Source organism: Ambystoma mexicanum, chromosome 11 (genome assembly GCF_040938575.1).
Source record: "Ambystoma mexicanum isolate Mex_15411 chromosome 11, UKY_AmexF1_1, whole genome shotgun sequence".
In the NCBI taxonomy this organism is placed as follows: Eukaryota; Metazoa; Chordata; class Amphibia; order Caudata; family Ambystomatidae; genus Ambystoma; species Ambystoma mexicanum.
This window is the reverse complement of record NC_090934.1, coordinates 779,718,807-779,731,538: the sequence shown is the minus strand read 5'-3', so window position 1 is coordinate 779,731,538 and position 12,732 is coordinate 779,718,807.

The following is a 12,732-nucleotide window of genomic DNA, read 5'->3' as shown; positions in this document are numbered from 1 at the left end:
AGGCTTCATGTTATGCATAACAATCTTTACTTCTGAAACCACAGCAGCAAAGAAAAACCTTTACAAACAAAAAAGTTTCAATAACAGAACTAAATAGAGTTCAATGTCAATGTAAGGGGAACTCCCCAATCCATCATGGAAGACAGGTCAGGCGTCCCCTCCTTACCACCACGACCCAGGTGGTGGATGGCTCACCTGCTGAAGACATTGCCCAAACCTATTGAATTTAGCTAGGCCTCAGGAACCATTTTGTTTAATAAAGATGGTGTGAGCCCGGCGCACTGCAGCGCGGCCCCCACCTTTGGAGAGTTTCAATTATCCCCGTGGCCGCAGCTCCCTGGCAGATCCGCTGTGAGCCCGTTCCCACGGACAAAACGGACATGAGCTAGTGTACGATACCAACACTGTAACATTTCACCTTCCGCAGTGTATCGCTGCTCCCAGCATGACCCGGCCAGCAGAGCCTGGGTGGAAAGAGAACTGTAAAATGGCCCTCGGATAAAAGCAAAAGTTCCCAAATACTGATGACAAAACTACCTGCGATGGACGCATTTTCTCCACAAACCTCTTTGACTAAAAAACCTGTAAAATGTATAGACATGGCAGAATGGATGTTCATATGGCATTAGCAATGAAGCACCCACACCACTGCAGTTATGTACAAATAGTAAAAGCGTTCCGGGGGGTTATTTGTTATGCGTACATTGAAAAGTTTACACCCCACGGTCCCGCGCCATAACCGAACTAATGCTGCTAGAGTGCAGAGAAAGACAAATGCAACCATATTGAGGGCTCATTTAAAGGGTGCACGCAAATGCACCCTTCATGTGTGTATGTCCAAGCCCCTTATGTGCCACTACCGTCACGTACAATGGCGAGTCGTTTCTATGCGCTCCACCAACCTCACTACTACCTCACTTACTGCAAATGTATATGCATATAACAAAATGTTGTAGTTGTTAAAACATAGTGTACGAATAATGTGCTCAGACTGGCTATATTTGAGAGGCATTAGCAATGTTAAAATGTGAGCTTTGGAATGACTCAATTAGTATTGTATATTATTTGAATGTTTATGATGCTTTCACCTAAAATCGGCAACACACGAGGAAGATACCTTTGTGAGCATATGCAAGGCCATTCCCCCTCCCTCCCAGCGAAGCCTGCCAGACGAGAGAGCAGAGGTCCGCGCCGCGCTGCTCCACCTCCCCCAACTAGGCTGGAGCTGCTTCAAAGATTTGTAGTTCCCTCTGCAGCACCGAAGGCCACGGCCCGCCATCTGTATTATTTACAGCCCAGCAGTAAACCTCTGCCTGAAAACACAAATCCTGAGGCGCCCTCTCTTAAGCCCCACGACCCACCGGATCACCTTAGGTTAATGGCCCCTGTAAGATTAGGACACCCAATATTATGGCAACATCACAGCAACACATTTATAATGACTTCTAACAAGACAGGAGGACATGTACCGCCTGTCCCATGCCCTGAGACCCAGCCCCACGACCTATGGTACCCGGTCAACAGGACACTGGTAACCATGTACTGATGAATCGCCATCAAACCCCTCTCGAGGTGCATTCCTCCTGTGTTGCATTAACCTGTAGAATAACCTATTGGAAGATTTACTAAAGAGGATAATATTGCAAATGACTGAATGACTGCGGTGTGCATGGCCTAGGGCAAAGAAGTCAGGAAAAGACATTCATCTCTGACACTGGCCACAGTGGCACAACGACACCGCCCGGATGAACCCAGCTGACCCGCCAGGCCCAGCCCACGCACGAGGCTGACCAGTGACGTCCTCCAGCCAAGGCCAACCACATCACAGCAGCACCTATAGCTAGTCGTCGCCACCCAATCCCATTGAACTTGCGCCCCCTATAGTATGTAGGTTCTGATGACGTTTTTTGTAAATATATACGCCTGTCTTTGCTATTGTCAGACAGAGCGCTCTCGGAGTTTGCAGAGTTCTTTGCATGCCCTATTCTGATTGATAAACTCCCATTTACGCTCACCCGCACTTTTGTCTTGGCCTTATTACCACCCTGGGAGAATCCATCATTGTCTCTCATTGCGGGGAGGATCGTGCTGGTTGGGGACGCTTGCCTTCAGTGGTGACCCCGAAAGCGTGATTATTATTTTCTCCCAACATATCCCTACCGTCCCCTTTGGCACGAAAATCTCCGGTCGAAAAGGGATACGCACGGTGCGCCGGCTCCGGGAGGCTGCCCGCGAACGGCGACCGGTACGCTCAGAAGTCCGCACTCAACAGAGATCCCAGTTGAAAAATCCCCTTTGAGTACTGCTCGCCGGAGCCAGGGCTGACTGTTGAGCGTACGGCAGCACTGCCTGGACGGACCCAGTTTTGGAGACTCTCGGTTCAAGACGGGCATGTGAGTATTGAGTGCGAGCGATCATAAAGGGAGTAGAGGAGGAAATTTAGGACAGGGAACGAGGCGGGGTAAAAAGGGGCACGTTGGGTCTACTAAGGACCATCTTAAACTTTCTTTGCTTTTTCTTTGCATATGGCCATTAGGATTAAGAGGTGAATAAGAGATAAAAGTGACGGGAACCTAGCTCCGAGAGGGGGTGGAAGGCGGCGCCGCATAGTGCTATCTTGACTAGTACTGGGAATATATGAAGAAGTAGAAAATAAGATAAAGGTGTCTGGCAAAGGGAGACACGGAGAATATATTAGTGACTGCTATTCTTTCTATTCTTTTCTTTAGGTTTATGGGAAAAATAAAAGTGGGTTAGCACAAAACCAAAGAGATAAACTAAAGAGAAAGAGAGTTTTACTCTAAAATTGAGGAACAAACCCATATATATATACATATAACTGAATAAGACGGACAGGGACAGCCGGCTAGGGAGGAAAGGGAGGACAAACTGAACTGTGAATAGAGTGCTACATAGGGGTGTGTGAACATCATATGTGTCAGGACATAATTTGGTATAATGGTTGTGTAAAAGTGGTCAGAAATGTATAGCCATTGAATGGTCATGGTAAGTGAGACCAGACAAAGTATCATAAAGACAAGAGTGATGTGGCGAAGTGAGTGTGTACCTTTTTGATTTGTGGGGTAACATTGTTGAGATTACTGACGGTTTGCTCTTGTACATGCCCCCAAAGAGGATAGAATAGAGGCCGAGCGCAGCCGTTCTTATGGTGTGTAGGCGGAGGGAGAAACACAAAGGTCCCCACGATTCAGTAAGACATAAAATACGCGGACTCGCATGGTGACACGTTTATATTGAGATATTGAGATACATAGAGATACATACGTACCAGGTGGGCACAAAGTATGGGGGCAGAAACACCCTTATCACATATTTGCAAGAACCTACCTGGGTACGCGGAGCGGATTAAGAAATATCATGACCAATGGATCACAGAGTTGAAGGGGGAGGGGTTGCCTCAGATATGGCCCGAAGGCGGTTCATTTGACAAGAGTGTCCTAGATATGGTTGCCACATGCATTTGTTTGAAATACAAGGGGAAGCAGTTGCATAATAGGAGTTAATTAGACCTCTGTAGACTGTTTGAAGAGATACCGCCGCCTAAAGCAAGGGAATTAGATCCTGATCTACCATCTACCACTGATAATCCACTAATGATACAAAAAGATGATAAGGTATTGCCAGAAGAAGAGCCACCAATAGAGGTGACCAGGTTGTACCCAATACTAAACAAGCCAGTGCCCGCAGAGGGATACAGTGACCCTACTTATGTGCCCCCACCGACAACTATCACAACCCAAGGGCCAACAGCACCCCCTCCATACGAGAGTCATAGGGAGCAAGCTCAGGTGAGCACACCAAGGGTGGACATAGAAAAATTAACAGACCATCTAGAATCAAGGCTCTTTATAGCCAAAGATGAGCTCTCGAGGATAAAAAGCATATGTGAGCGGACTGCACTTAATGCAGCCAGATCAGAGCATGCGTCCAGAGCGCAGAGCGAGAGTAGAACATTTGAAGAAGGGTGGAAAAAAGGCAAGATACTGTTCAGAATACAGGAAGAACCAACACGAATAATTGAACTAGAGGAAAGAGAGGGATGTACTGACAATGAAGAAAGGCCCATGGGAGGCAGGGAGGAGCTACTATGTGATATAAGGGATGATTTGGAAGAAAGCGAAAGGCTAAGTATGGCAATGGGAGGGGGAAGCGAAGGGTTGGATGGTGCATGCTCAATGAGAATACTGGATGATGAGTGGACGGGGCGATTGAGGAACCGGTTGGGGAAAATGGCATCATTAGGAAAATCAGGAATGAAGGTGAGTACAGATACGACGACGAAGGGAAAGTTGCAGCTCCCGCTAATACATAGGGGAGGAGGGAGGCCCAATTACATACCCTGGGCTCAGTTGGATAAGGCTAACTTACTAAAGTTATTTCCCCCGTTATCAGGAGGGGCGAGCAAGTGGATATATGCCTTTGAGAAACACACAGCCGGGGTACCTCTAGCAATAGGGGACGTGAAAAGCTTGCTAGCATCAGCAGTCGGGGATCAGGCTGACAGAGTATGGGTCAATGCTGGTTTCCCGAGAGTAACGTTAGACTGCGGTCGCCATGACGGTGCCTCCTTCAACACAGTGCGTGCAAGGGTGTGGGATGCTTTGCGGGAAACATTTCCAGATACCCCAGACTTGCAGTCAGTAATGCAGTGTACAATGAATGACGGGGAAGATGCTATGGATTACATTTTTCGGGTCCAAGAGATGTGGAGAGCAGAAACGGGCACGCCCTGGTATCAATCAACTTCGTTATTGTACTTCATTATAAAGAGGGGGCTCCCAAAAGAGGTGCAAAAGGCGCTCGACAAGATAGCAGGTATCAAAGCGAAAGGATGGCCTGAGATTCAGAGCATAATAGTGCACAACTGTAAGCGAATAAAAGAGAGGGAGAAGGAGGTGGCGCAGAGAAGATTGGCAGACGAAGCGAAACTAGTACAAACAAAGTTGGTGAAGGTCGCAGCAGCAGTAGCCGCGCTCCCACACAGCAGGGAGGGAGATGATGAAGAGGAGGGGCTGGTAGCAATACAAGGAAGGATGGCAACTAATTGGGCAGGAGCAGGACAGCGGCAGTTGAACGAGCAGGAGCAGGGCGGAGGTCCGCAGTGGCAAGAGTGGGCCCCTCGAGGGGGACGAGGTGGGTACAGGGGCCGAAGAGGAGGTGGACAAGAGTACGGGGGAATGGGAGGAAATGGATGGCAGGGTCCCAGAGGTGCGCAAGGGAGTTGTTGGAACTGCGGGAGGTGGAGACATTACTCTAGGGAGTGCAGAAGCAGACCAAACAGTGGGTTTCCAGAGGTAGAACACTATGGCCATCCCCATCCGGGGAGCCCATATGGTCTCCCAATGGGACAACAACAAAGGAACCCAGGGCAGGGGTACAATGAGCAACAGCAGGGACACCAATACAGAACACAGAATCACCCACAAAACAATGACACTATGCACTACACGCCAGGCAACCCTTTCGCGACAACAGCAAACGGAGCCCCAGCACCAGCCCCCTCTGGTGGCGTGTCAGTGGTTTCAGGGAGTGTGTTCAACCAGGGGGGGCAATGAGACACCTCGCATAGGACAGGCCACAGAGAACACTTGCGTGTCCAGTTCTATCTACCACCTACGATGCAGCAGAGGACCCATTGGTAGGGGCACAGATAGGAGACAAGCAGTTCATATTCATGGTGGATTCGGGAGCGGAGAAATCATGTATTAGGGAGGGCCGGTTCCCGTTATCTAACCGGAAGTTAGAGACGCAGGGGTTCTCTGGGGCTGTAATTGAAGTTCCTTACACAGAAGCATTGGATGTGATGGTAGGGGGTAAAACTGTAAAAACACCCTTACTGTATTATGAACATTCGCCAATAAATTTACTAGGGAGGGATCTTCTTAGCAAACTCAACATGACGATATCATTCACTGAGAGAGGTATAGTGTGTTCAACACCTGGAATATGCCCATTACGTGTAATGCTGGTAGTACAGGCTCACACAACCGCACCAGAAATATGTGGTTTGCCAGTGGACAAGAGAATGTTTATTGAAGGACTAAAGACGCTGGCCCTCATAGTTCCTGAGCTGAAAAGAATGGATTGGAGAATACCGGCAGAGTTCCTCTTCCGCCCAATAGTGCACCCTGGCATAGCACCAGGATCAGTGGTATCATTAGACTTGCATGCTGTACAGGTATCCGCAAAAAGGATCTCTGTGATTGGAATGGACATAGACGGATGTGAGTGGCGCACAGTACCGTGTACCAATGCCAATATTGCCCTGCGAGACTTAACTGATGAGGACCTCTTTTCAGATTTAGAAGGCGATGGCGAAATAGTAATGGAAATAGCAATGCCCTGTGACATCTTGATTCAGGCTAGAGAGATTCCTGTCCAGCTGATGGCGGTGGTGGGAGCACCACCGTCATTTTTCGATGATGATATGAGGCTAGTACCAAATAATTTGTGGACAACAGGCCCCCATGACGTAGGATTGTTGCATGCAGTACAACCAGTGAGAATAAAGCTCAAACAAGGAGCAATTCTACCCCGAGTGAAACAATATCCATTGTCCCGTGAAGCTGAAGAAGGGATAAAAGAGACTAAATGTACTACTAGCACAAGGGATAATAGTGCCTTCAAACTCCCCATGTAACACATGTATTTACCCGATTAAAAAAGCAAAGGGAGGGGCTTGGAGGATGATCCAGGATTTCCGCCCCCTAAATGATGTAATACAGAAAGAGTTCCCTTTGGTCCCGAACCCTGCATCAATATTATGCAGCATCCCAAAAACGGCATCACATTTCACAGTGGTCGATTTGAAAAACGCATTCTTCTCCTTCCCCTTGGCAGAAGAGAGAAGATACCTGACAGCATTTACACTAGGGGGTAAGAGATATGAATATTGTAGAGAACCACAGGGATACTGTGAGAGCCCAAGCATATTCAACCGCATACTACAAGAAGACTTAGGAAACGTATCAGTTGAAAGCACAATCATTCAGTACGTAGACAATTTACTGGTCTGTGCACAGGATGAAGAGACATGCCGAAAAGATTCGATAACACACCTGACCCTGTTGGCTAATAAGGGGTACAAAGTAGACAAAGAAAAGCTACAATATTGTCTGACAGAAGTCCTATATTTGGGACAGCTAATATCAAAAGATGGAAAAAGAATAATCCCCGACAGGGTAGAAGCAATAAGATCAGTAAGAGAACCCACAACAGTGAAGGAGATGCAGAAATTCTTGGGAATGTGCAACTATTGTAGAGCATGGATATTAGATTATGCAGCATACACCAGACCCTTACTGCAAGCGCTCAAGGAGGCCCAACAAGAGAACAAGAAAATAGAATGGTCAGAAGAAATGAGCGTCTCATTCAAATCATTAAAAGAGTTGATTTCGAGTGCTCCAGTACTCGCTAACCCTGATTATGAACGCAAATTTTACCTGTTCTCACACTGCAAGGGGACACTCATGACAGCTGTACAGACACAAAAGACGTCCATAGGACACAAACCATTGGCTTACTATAGTGGCACTTTGGATGCTGTGATGCAAGGACATTTCGCGTGCGAGCAGTCGCTCGCTGCCGCTGCGTTTGCCATTGAGAAAAGCGCCACAATAGTAATGGGGTGCCCTGTCACATTGTTTTTGGAGCATTCATTATTTGCAATACTCGAGAGGTCAAAGAGTACACTGACCACACAGCGGGCAACCGCCTATGAAATAATATTGTCCAGCGCCAATATCCATGTGGTGCGATGCAGGACAGTGAATCCAGCAACATTCATTACAGAAGCGTGCACACTAGAGGACATGCAGGAACACGATTGTGCCACTTACACAGGAGAAAGAGGGGAGGACACAGTGGTGTGCGAGAATGCCCTGAACGAAGGGGAAGTGTACTTTGTAGACGGGTCAGCATCAATTGACGTGGACTCAGGAGAAAAACATGTGGGTATGGCAGTGGTGAGATTAGAAGACGGTGAGTATGAGACACTGGTGCAGTACCGCCTTCCATCACATTTCTCAGCACAAGCAGCAGAACTCATTGCCCTAATAGAAGCATTACATGCAGCTAAAGGGTGCGCAGTGACAATTTACACAGATTCAGCTTACATGACGACAACAGTACATGGAGGTCTGGCCAGATGGGGGCAGAGGGGGTTTCGACGAGCAGATGGGACTCCAGTGCAACATGCAGAATTACTGAAGGAGTTAATTGAAGCCCTACGAGATCCCACAGTGGTAGCAGTAGTGAAATGCCAAGCACATACGTCCGACACAGACGTTGTGTCTTTGGGAAACGCGGCAGCGGATGCGGCTGCCAAAGAAGCCTCATACTTTGAGAAATGTGAAGCAGGTGAGTACATGCTGCAGCATAAGACAAATGAGGAGCTTCCAGAAGGGTACAATACAATGCCTATATCACAAATACTAGAGTTACAGGAAGGAGCAAGTGCAGATGAAAAGGTGATGTGGGTGAAACGAGGGTGCAGCCAATCAGCAACAGACTTACTCTGGCGACAAAATAACTCAGGAAAAGTGGTAATGCCAGTAAAGTTATTAGAAATAGCGTTTCAACAACTACACTTCCCAGCACACAACACGAAACAACACATTGCAGCAGAGATACAGGAAGAGTGGTTCGTGCCCTGTCTTCAGGAGCACTTATCTAGATTGACACTGGAGTGCACAACATGCCAGATATACAGTTCAGGAATGACATTACGTACACTCAGGGGAACAATTCCAAAACCGATTGGGCCATTCAGAGAACTACACATTGGCTACGCGGACATGGGAGAAAGGTGTAATGGGGCACGTTACATGATTGTGGTTGTGTGCCCATTTTCAAGATGGGTGGAAGCAGGCCCATGTGCACGACCAGATGCTAAAAGCGCTGCGAAGTTCCTAGTGAGAGAAGTATTTCCACGCTGGGGAATTTGTGACGTGATTCGCTCAGACAACGGCACTCACTTTGTGAACAAACTCTTCAAGGAAGTAACAACACTGTTGGGAATAAAGCATAAATTGTGCTCGATTTATCATCCTCAAAGTAATGGCGTGGTAGAAAAAATGAACGGCCTGTTAAAAGGAAGATTATCGAAGCTATGCTTCTCATTAAAAAAGAACTGGATTTACTGTTTGCCCCTTGCGCTGTTTGAGCTGAGAAATCAGCCAAGCAAGGACCACCATTTGTCCCCGCACGAAATCGTGACTGGGAGACAGATGCACACAGCACATTCCCCACTGCGCGAACACTCAGATGCACACAGAAGCGCTGCGATATTGGGAGATGAGTTCACAGACTACTTGAAAAAATTAACAAGGGCAGCGCGCGCAATATCAAAGCAGCTTTCACCACCATTCACGAGAGAAGATGGGAACACAACAGGGTCCGTTACGGAGCCTGAAAGACAGGTACAACTGATGCCGGGTGAATTTATTTATGTCCGGAGCTTTGTGTGCCGGTGGAATGCACCACGGTTCCATGGCCCATACGAAGTGGTGTTTTGAACCCCTACGGCTGTAAAAGGGCCTCAAGTATTGGATACATTTGACGGATGTACGAAGAGCATATAATAGTGTGCAGGAAGAGGTGGATGAGGGGGCACAGACAACAGCAAACAATGCAAATGAAAATAATGAGTGAATATGAACATGTGTGTGGCGGAGATGCACCTGATTGAGAAGGTTGTTGACCAGTATAATTACATTAAAGGGTATTTAAAAAAAAAAAGTGTGTGTGAACTTATATGTAAATAATAATGTGATAAAAATGTATAGTGTCTGCTCCCTTGTCTGTACATCCCCAACCCTCCTGCTCTACCCACTCCCATTCCCTTTTCAATATATCTTGGCACTGGTAATGCCAACAAAATGTTTATATTCATGCACTTAATGCACTTTTGTATCTCAAACAGGAGCTACCATGGCAACTAACGGGTAGCCTGCAACGGATAGATTTATTAGATATAGACAATTGTTAGCTGAGAGATGCAGATATTCGTATGAGTGTGGATTATCTGTGTGCATTTCATTGTTTTTTACAATCATGTTTTGCCTGGTTACGAATTGGTTCATAGCGTTCATCTCTATCGAGATGAACGAGGGGGGAGGGATTAACAGAACTAATGTGACTAATGCAACAGCAAGTGTAAATACTAAAGAAGGTGATTTTTTGGTATGGGATGGAACTAAACTTGTATGGGGATATTACACCACACCATCCACTGCTGTCACCGCGAAAAATGAAGGTCTGCAGGGAAAAATGCCAAACAACACAGTGTCCCCGCCAAAAATATCTTATTACAATGCCCGCAGTCTAAATGATCGAAACCCCTCCGCCATATCCTGGTTGTATAACACCCCCACCAGCCAGCCTGCCCCCGTAACCAAAAACACACTGTCAGATAACATAAAGGAAGAAAATGAAAAAATGACAGCAACACATGAAATATTATATGATGATTGGGCAAAGGGGGGCGGGAAGGAGAAAGGGGGGCCCACTTTGTCCATCGCCCATGAAGCCGGGAAGTACATTAGGAAAAGAAATAACAGGCGAAAAAGGGAGACGGGGAGGAGAAAGTATGATGAGTATTATGGGTTAGGATTAGACAAAATGGAAGACCCGCGACACCCCCACCAGACAAATAAATGGTATGTAGATATGAGTGCAACAGCTAAGCAAACAACAAACGAGAGCTGTTATGTCTGCTCCCTCATTCCCCATGCTTCAGGCACGCCCAAAGTATTGTTACCCAAAGAGTTGCCTATTGTAGATGCCCAATGTCTCCTTCATCTTACGTTGTGCAGAATTAAGAACACCTTCCAGGCACATGAAGTTACTTTTAGAATGCTGCAGAACGAGAAAACCTGCTATCCAAAGACAGTAGGAGTGGTATGTCTGGAAGAGCCATTTTTTATAATACAAGGGACACTTTTTTCAGACAACAAGTGGAAGGACGAAGAAGTAATGTGTAAGGCTGAAGCGCTGAGGGGTGTGGCACCAGAGAAACTGCAATGGATAGAAGAAACGTGCGCACCAGTATGGAAGGAACACATCTCGAAACTAACCTGGGTAACAGCCATTGAAAAACCCTTCAAGCTGCAGAAGGAAATAGACTATGAACTGTGTTTTAAAGGAGAGGGGAAAGCCTCCATGGGGGCAAACAAGAACTGTAACAAGACCCTCACCATCCCAGATTTAAGAAAAGGGACAGCGGCCCTCATGGACACGTATTGGGTATGTGGCAACCAGGCATACCTGCACCTCCCACAATCATAGAGTGGCAGCAGCTCGATGGCCACTCTGCACTCAGCACTAATGGTAATCCCGGAAAGCCACATTGATGGGAGCAAAAGGAGGCGAGAAAACACCCAACAGAGTGCGGCCCAGCCAACTGCAGAGTCACAAGTATATGCCCTGTCTTCAGGGAACAAGGAAGAGGTGCTGTCCCGAAGCAGACGATCATCGAACTACATATCAAAGGCATCGTCAGAATTGCTGGCACAGATCCCGGACAGGTATTGATTATTCAGCTCTGCAGAAACATTCTTCGCCTCACTCATCCCAAGTATCCAGGCGCGAGCAAATGCAAAATGGCTCCAAATCACACGTTGGGAGCTGATCCAGCTGGCAAATGACACTGAAGAAGGGTTCAACGTAATAAAAGTGGAACTGAGAGCATTATGGCTGATGACCATGCAAAACAGGTATGTCTTGGACCTGTTGACAGCGATGGATGGAGGTGTTTGCCGAAAAATCGGAAGTGCCTGCTGCACTTTCGTACCTTCCGAAGATGCAGACAACGGCTCCCTGTCCCATGAGATCGAAGCAGTACATAACCTAGGAGAACGAATGAGAATGGAAGGCGGAGAGGAAGAAAGTACGTGGTTCGACAATATCTTCTCCTGAGTTCCATCATGGCTGGGAATGACTGTGAAATTTTTGATGCCGGCTGTGGTGTTCCTCCTCTTTATTTTTTGCCTGTGCCAGGTGGGTCTTCGATGTTGTGCTAACGCAGTACCGAATGGTGCAATGATGATGGTGACAATGGGCAACACCCGTGGTACAATACAAGCTATGCAGGAAGTGCAGGTACAAACAGGAACAGATGACACACCGAGATATCAGCTAGTGCCTAGGTATCACGACAAGGATATAGTAGATAAATTGTGGCATACTACCATTAGAGAGCCCCGTAAACTAGAATGGTACGAGGAGGTATGGGTAGACTTGGAAGCAGGGAGCGGATGTATATACCTGACTTGTACCCCAGATGAATATGCTAGGAGAGGTGAGAGCTTGAGGGGGGTGTGCAGAGCATGGATGCCCATAAAAGGCACACCTGCATGGGATGACGCAATAATTGACGAGGAAGAGTGCAGGAGATTGGAGGATTTGAAGAATTCATTACTTAAGTAACGAAAGGGGGGAAATGTAGGGGAGGATTGGTCCAAAAGACCCTCCTCGCCTACATCCCCTCCCCCGGTGAGGGCCATGTCTCGTCAGGCGTCCCCTCCTTACCACCAGGGCCCAAGTGGTGGATGGCTCACCTGCTGAAGACATTGCCCAAACCTATTGAATTTAGCTAGGCCTCAGGAACCATTTTGTTTAATAAAGATGGTGTGAGCCCGGCGCACTGCAGCGCGGCCCCCACCTTTGGAGAGTTTCAATTATCCCTGTGGCCGCAGCTCCCTGGCAGATCCG